Consider the following 8,382-nt stretch of genomic DNA (forward strand, 5'->3'; position numbering starts at 1 on the left):
ACTCTATAATTTGCTGTATTTTATGTATGATTGATTCAGTTGATATCCACACAAAGCAGCGTACTTCCCCCCCCACCCCAAAGCAGCATACTTTAATAGTGAAAAATCTTATTCTGTAGCCTTGCTAGTATTGTGTGGTTTTTGGACAAGCAGCATCAGACTTATCTAGGAGCCTGTTAGAAATTCAGACACCAGAGCCTCAACTCAGACATGCTGAATCATAATTTGCATTTTTTAACAAGATCCCTGGTTGATCCAAATGCACATTAAATTCTGAGAGGCTCTGATTCAGGGTACTTGGCCTAGGTTTATGCTGCATAAATACTTAATGGCTAGAAGAATATGAACAAGTCAATACATCTAACCAGGAGTTTCTACATCTGCATGATGTAGATGAAAATATTATGCACTTTATTTGGTTGTTATGTAATTTCAACAAACTAATATTTATAAAGCAGGTAGAAGAGCACCAGCCATGAAATAATTGTCCAATAAATATTGGTTCTTATTAACTATTTTGAATGCCATATTTATCATATTATTATCTGAGTACTTCATTTTATAGATATTAACTGTTATTAGAATCTAAATTAGTGAAGTTTAACATGATGACATAGAGTTTTTGTGCACTAGTATTAAAAGATCTTTCCTTTTCCCATATAATATATAAATGGGAAATTTAAAAATATCTTTACAACTTCATATTTAATTGTTGGATCCTACAATTTATTTTCCTAGTATATACTCTGAAACTTTATTATAATCAAAGTTTCTTCAAAATAGTAAAGGTACGTAAATATTTAGATGGTTTGCCAATTAGTGTAAATAAGTCCTTTTAGCATATTTCTTAACGTTATGTGGAGGTACTTGTGTGTTTCCCTAGTACCCCCTCCTTTTTTTATTCTTCATCTACCTCGAATGAAATATGGTTAATTCATGTTGATGAATTCAGTGCTCTGCTGATAAGAGATAACAGGTTTTTGCTGGGGATTTTTAAAATTTTTAATTTATTGTGCTGACATAGTTTGCCGTGTCTCCAGGCCCCTTTTAAAGAATTCAGCTCAGGTCTTTAATACCCCTCCTAGGGAGAAAATTGCATACTTTAATATATTTGTTTACTATCTTCTCCTCTTATGTGGAGTTTAAATTCATCTTGGCTCAGTTTCATTTCGTTGCTTTTAGCTCAACTAAGTTTTTGTTTTATCAGTCTGTTGAGAGAGTAAAAAATTGGTTACACATTTATGTATTCTTTTTATTTAATAAACACTTTCAACACCTCTGGGTACATGGTGCACAAGAATGTTGAGTACAATGCTGTCGCTGTTATAAGCATTGTGTTCACGCACTGCATGAAAATATTTCATCTCTGGTCAGCATGGGGACCTAGAGAGTACTTTATTCATAAATGATAGGCATTTTTACTTTTATGCTTCAGGAAACTTTTTAAATTTCCATAAGCACTTCAGTGTTGTTTTCTTCTTAAAAATAACAAACTTATGTTAATGATTTGGAATTATCTATTGAAAATAAAGAGACTGTAAATATTGTTTCATGATAAAGATAGGTTAGAAAAAGAAAAAGGGAAGCTATTTGAAATCCCTTTCTGATTATAAACTACTATAATGTGATTCCCAATTTCAGTTTCAGTACCCCCTCCCTTACCTTTGACTTTCATTCTATTTAAAACATTAATCCCTCAGGCACCAGAGCTTGGACAAGTGGCCTAACAAGACAGTTCAGAATATTCCATTTTCTTTTTAAAATAGATAATTTTACATAAATCAGTTCACCAATTACCCCATTAGCTAAAGCTAATGAGGAATATATCTGAAGTTATCTTAAGATTTCATGTAGATAACCACTGACAGAAATGGAACTTTAAAACTTCCTTCAGTGTGCTCAATTCCTTCAAGTACTTTCAGAAAATTATTTGTTTTTAGAGTTCTGTCTGCATCAGACAGTACACAACTCCATCCCAACAATGAGGAAAAAAAGCCACATAATCTATAAAATCATAACCCAAAGAGTAACAGACCTCTCTTAGGAAAGACAGGGCAAGCAGACATGGTTTGCTTTTGAGAGACAGCATTTATAAAAGTGGGAAAGAAGAAAATATATTACCAAACAAAGGCCAAGTATGGGCTAATATCATGGTTTAGATGATTTAGCTGATGTTTTAGATGGGTGTACCTGTGGCCATGTAGCCAAAGATACAACAGAATCTATGACTACTTGTTACACCTTTTCCAAGGGCTTCTACCAGATGTGTGTGAGAAAGTTTGGTTTCAGGGCAGGATTCCCCAGAGAGCTTTCCTTAACTTGGACAGGCATATAAATGGTAACTGACTTGCAGTATGGGTGCAAATAACTGCACTCTTTTTGCATACAAACAAAAACTATCTGCCAACAGGGGAAGGTTAGACTTCTCTTCTTTTTCTTCCTATTTATTTATTTATTTATTTATTTATTTATTTTACCATCAAACCCTTTCACTTTTAGTCCCTGGAAAAACGTGGCTACCATTGTACCATTTGGAGGGCACATTTAAAAGTGAACAATTGAATAGATACAAAATATGGGAGAAGAGACAAACCTTTTTTATTCAGAACAATTCTACCAGTTTGCTAAGGCTGCTGTAACACAGCACAATGAACTACATGGCTTAACACAGAAATTTATTCTTTCACAATTTCTTTCACATTCTCTTTCATAGTAAAGTTGTTGACAGGACCATGAGTTCTCTGAACACACTAGAGCAGAGTCTGTCCTTGCTTCATTCTAGTTTCTGGCAGTTTCCAGCAATCAGCCTTCCTTACTTGTAAATGCATCACTCAATTTCTCCCTCCACTGTCTCATGTCTGTCTTCCTTCTGTGTGTGTCAATACAGGTGTTTCTTTTTCTATAAGGAATTTAGTCATATTGGCTTAAGGGCCAGCCTACATTACCCTACTATTCTAGTATGACTTCTTCTTAACATAATTATATGATATCTACAATGGCCCTATTCCCAAAGTAAGGTTATATTCTGAGGATCTGAGAAAGACATAAATTTGAAGGGGTTATTACTCAACCCAGCATAAGTTTTAAATAATTTATGTAAAAATTCACTCCTCAAGGAAGAAAAGCATAATTTTCCATTCCTTATATATATATAGTGAACTGCTCCCAAAGAGTGGAATGTGATGTGTATATGTGTGTGTGGGGTAATTAACTTTACAGTGGAGGGACTTGGAAAATATCACCTCAGATAGGTGATCAAGGTCAACATTAACAGTGATAAGTGAGGTACCCTTACTATGATGTGATAAAAATGGCACTTAAACTCAATGATCTTCCTCCCAATAACCCATCACCCTCGTCTAATCATGAGGAAAATTGTCAGACAAATGCTAACTGAGGAACATTGTATGAAAGAGCTGAGCAGAGCAATCCTCTTAAAACTGTCAAGGTCATTAAAAGAAAGAAAAAATCTAAGAAAGCATCACAACCAAGAGTTAAGGAGATATGTCGACTAAGTAGAATGTGATAACCTAGATGAGCTCCTGGACCAGAAAAGAAGGTCATTACAGAGGAGCTTAGGAGAACTGAATGAAGTTTAAATTTTATTAATAATAGTGTATCAATACTTGTTCATTTATTGTGATAAATGTACCATAGTAAGATATTAATAATAGGAAAAACTGAGTCTGTAGTATATGTCAATTCTCAAGTCTTACTTAGCAATATCCATTTATATCTAAAACTGTTATAAAATTAAATGTATTTAAAAATTAGTAAAATATAAATTAAGAAAATATAGATAAATTAATTAGATCAAATTGATAAAGCCCAAACTAGATTGGTCAGAAACAAAATTGAGAAGACACAAATTTCCATTATCAGGAATACAAAAGGAGACATTATGAAAGATTCCAAACACTTTTAAAAAGATGATAAAGGACTATTAAATACATCTTTGTGTCATTAGATTCAACAACTTAGATGAAATAATAAAATGACAAAAGCTCACTCAAGGAGAATTAGAAAATCAGGTAAACCCTATACGTATTAAATGATTTGAATTTTTGTAAAAATCCCATAGAGAAAACATGCTCAAATGATTTTGATGTTGCATTCTAGCTAATTTTCAAGTAAAAAAACTATATCAAACAGGCATACATTATTTTATACTGCTTTACTTTATTGCACTTTGCAGATACTGTTTTTTGTTTGTTTATTTGTTTGTATTTTTGTTTTTCTTTACAAATTGAAGGTTTGTGGCAACCTGTGTCAAGCAAATCTATTGACACCATTTTTCCAACAGCTTCAGATGATGGTTAGCATTTTTTAGTAATACAAAATTTTAATTATAAAATATACATTGTTGTTATAGACATAATGTTATTGTACACTTAATAAACTATAGTATAGTATAAACTAGGATTTTCATGGCAGCCCATGAAAGAGTGAACCACCCTGATGTTGTATGATGATTATAGAGTCTATATTCATTGGGATTGGCATGAAATTCCTGGCAGACTGGCATCAGTCCATGGGCTGGTAGTTGAAAACCACTGGTATAGACGTAATTTTTACATGCACTTGGAAACCAACAAATTAGTATGATTATTTTATTGCCATATTTGCTTTTGTTGTTTGTTTTTTTTTGTATTTTTCTGAAGCTGGAAACGGGGAGAGACAGTCAGACAGACTCCCGCATGCGCCCGACCAGGATCCACCGGGCACGCCCACCAGGGGGTGACGCTCTGCCCCTCCGGGGCGTCGCTCTGCCACGACCAGAGCCACTCTAGTGCCTGGGGCAGAGGCCAAGGAGCCATCCCCAGCGCCCGGGCCATCTTTGCTCCAATGGAGCCTTGGCTGCGGGAGGGGAAGAGAGAGACAGAGAGGAAGGAGGGGGGGGATGAAGAAGCAAATGGGCGCTTCTCCTATGTGCCCTGGCCAGGAATCAAACCCGGGTCCCCCGCAAGCCAGGCTGACGCTCTACCGCTGAGCCAACCGGCCAGGGCGCCATATTTGCTTTTAAAGTGGTCTGGAACCAACCTCATAATATTTCTGAGGTATGCCTCTCTATAAAAACATTTTCAGAAAATATGAGGAGGGAACATGTCACAGTTAATTTTATAATGCTAGCATTATCCTGATTCCAAAGTAAAAACACAATAATGTCCCACATAACACAGATTCAATAATCTTAAATGAAATATGAGTAAATAAAATAAAGCAAATTAAAAAGAAAAAGTAATTCATTATAAACAAGGGTTATCTCAAGAATACAAAGTTGATTCATGACTTTAAAAGGTATTAATATTAATCAACCATAAGAAAAACAAAATACTGTCATTTGTAATAAAATAGAGAATATTATGCTAAATGAAATAAGTCAGTCAAAAAATCTAAAATCATATGTTTTTACTCATATGTGGAATATAAAAATCTCATTCATAGACACACACAATGGTATGGCGGTTACCAGAGAGAAGGGGGTAGGAGGGTAAAAAGGGTAAAGGGGGCCAAATATATGGTGGCAAAAGATAATTTGACTTTGGGTGGTGGGCACACAATGCAATATACAGATCATGTAGCAGACAAATATACACTTGAAATCTATGTGGTTCTATTAATCAATGTCACCCCCAAAATTTAATTTAAAATATCCATAGCTAATGGTGAAAGACTGACTTCCCATTAAGATTAAGAATACATGGCTATGCTTATGGAATAGATTAAAGTTGCCATGATCTGAAGAGGGAGGATTTTTCTGTGTCCTTCTTCTATATGAAATGGCTAAACAGAAAAAAAAAAAAAAAGATTAAGAATACAGTAAGACATGGATGTTGTGGTAAGTAGAATGCTAAGAGAACCTTCAAGAGTATAATCCACCCTTGAGAAGGGGCATGCCCTATGAATATGAGGAGATATCACTTCTGTGATTACGTCATGGTACACGGTGAAAAGTATTTGTGCAAATGCAAACTTATTAATCAGCTGATTTAAAATTATTCAGAATGCAGATTATCCAGGTGCCCTAGATGCAATCACATGGGCTTTATATCTGGGTCTAGAAGGCAAAGACAGATAAAAACAACCAAGTGTGAGAGGGACTCTAGTTGAGGGCGAATCTCTGTTGCTGGCTTTGGAGCCGGAGGGGACGCATGGCAATGAGTGCGGGCAGCCGGAAGGACCTGGGCACAGCTTCTACGTGATAGCCAGGAAGGAAGTGGGGATCTGTTTCCTGCAACTACTTGGAACTGAATTCTGCCAATAATCTAAACAAACTCAGAACAAGATTTTTCTCTAAAACCTCAGGAAAGCAACAGACCCCAGCTGATATTCTGGTTTCAGTTTATAAGACCTTGAGCAGAGACCTGACAAATGCCTGCTCACATTTCTGACCTCAGAGCTGTGAGTTGTCATGAGAGTTGCTCGAGGACACTAAAGCTGTGGTAGTTTGTTACCCAGCACTGAAGGATGAAATAGATATCTACTCTTGCCACTTGTGTTCAAAACTGTAACTATTGGTCTTAAGAGTGCAATAATGTATTTTAAAAAATCATGTATCTTGGAAAAAAAAGAATAAAAGTATTGTTATTCTTACATGTTATACACATTTCTGTAGAAAAACTCAAGAAAATTATGAAAAATCTACCAGAGATATGTGTAGCAGGGTCACAGGATATGTGATTAAAATACTAAACACAATGTTATTTCTCTAAACTTGTAATAAACATTTAAATTTAAAATTAGTTGTGCCCTCAAGGTCCTGGTGTCAGCCAGGGTATACACAAACTCTAGGAAATACATGAGAGTAAGCTCAGCTTTTATAAAGGTGCTTACATTAAAAAAAGATAATTATTCAAACAAATCTATAATAAGCACATTTTTAAGCAATAGGGGAAAGGGAAGAAAAAAATTGAATAGAAAGTCTAGTGTCTGGGACTCTGGCCAGCTCTGGGATCTCTTGCCCCCATGATCCTGCCACAGGAGCCTCAAGTGACTCCACTGTGCTCCCAGTCATCCCCATGAACTCCAGGGCTTTTTCTCCAAAAAAGGTTGTCAAGTTTCAATCAAACATAAAACACTAGGCCCTGGCCGGTTGGCTCAGTAGTGGAGCATCGGCCTGGCATGCAAAAGTCCTGGGTTCGATTCCTGGCCAGGGCACACAGGAGAAGCGCCCATCTGCTTCTCCACCCCTCCCCCTCTCCTTCCTCTCTGTCTCTCTCTTCCCCTCCTGCAGCGAGGCTCCACTGGAGCAAAGATGGCCTGGGCACTGGGGATGGCTCCTAGGCCTCTGCCCCAAGCGCTAGAGTGGCTCTGGTCACAACAGAGTGACGCCCGGGAGGGGCAGAGCATCGCCCCCTGGTAAGCAGAGCGTCGCCCCCTGGTGGGTGTGCCAGGTGGATCCCGGTGGGGCGCATGCGGGAGTCTGTCTGACTGGCTCTCCCCATTTCCAGCTTCAGAAAAATACAGAAAAAATAAAAAAAAATAAAATAAGTAAAACACTAAAAATATAAAACAAAATACAAAACCTTTAAACTAAAAATTAAAAATTTTGCAGACAAAACTTAAGAAGTTATAAATAAATGGAGAGATATATTTATGTTCATGGATTGAAAGACTTTTTTTTTTTTGAATGGCCATTGTTTTCTTAGTGAGAAATAGAGACAGAGAAACAGAGAGAGGGACAAATAGAGAGACAGACAGGAAGGGAGAGAGATGAGAAGCATCAATTCTTTGTTGCAACTCCTTAGTTGTTCATTGATTGTTTTCCCATATGTGCCTTGATGGGGGACACCAGTGAAGCCAGCGACACCTTGCTCAAGCCAGCAACCTAGTGATCAAGCTGGTGACTGTGGGCTTCAAACCAATGACTTTTGGACTAAATGCAATGACCACGGGGTCATGTCTAGGTTTCAAACCTGGGTCTTTTACATCCCGGGCCAATGTTCCATCCACTGTTCCACCACCTGGTTGGGCCATTTTACTTAGAATAATTAACAAATTGATTTTATAATTTGTATGCAAATACAAAGTATTGAGAAAACCAAAAGAATTTTGAAAAAAGAAAACCAAACTAGAAACAACAGTTGTTAGAGAAACAACTGTGGGTTCAAGAGCTTGAGCTTTAGCTTCAGGCTGAGAGCTGGGAGCTGCAGGGACCAAAGCAGCCGCTCAATACAGAGCAGCATGTGTGCTGGCAGATTGACTCTTGAGTTGGTGGGAACAGGTATTTCCAACTCCACCTCTTCTGAGGAGGAGGTTAGGGCTGAAACTGCCATCCTTAGACTCAGAGCCCAGATGGTGGTTGCCCAGAAAGTAAAAACCTAGTAGCCAAGAGTCGATCAGGGGCAGATATAGTCTCCTCCACAGATAGTGGAGCACTCT

General features: G+C 37.2%; 1 pseudogene; it reads left to right on the top strand.

Moving 5' to 3' along the window:
- Positions 1 to 5,678: 5,678 nt before the first annotated feature.
- LOC136404722 (small nucleolar RNA SNORA29) lies at positions 5,679 to 5,798 on the top strand (annotated as a pseudogene).
- The last annotated feature ends 2,584 nt before the right edge of the window (positions 5,799 to 8,382 follow it).

This window comes from Saccopteryx leptura, chromosome 4 (genome assembly GCF_036850995.1).
Source record: "Saccopteryx leptura isolate mSacLep1 chromosome 4, mSacLep1_pri_phased_curated, whole genome shotgun sequence".
NCBI classification, from domain to species: domain Eukaryota; kingdom Metazoa; phylum Chordata; class Mammalia; order Chiroptera; family Emballonuridae; genus Saccopteryx; species Saccopteryx leptura.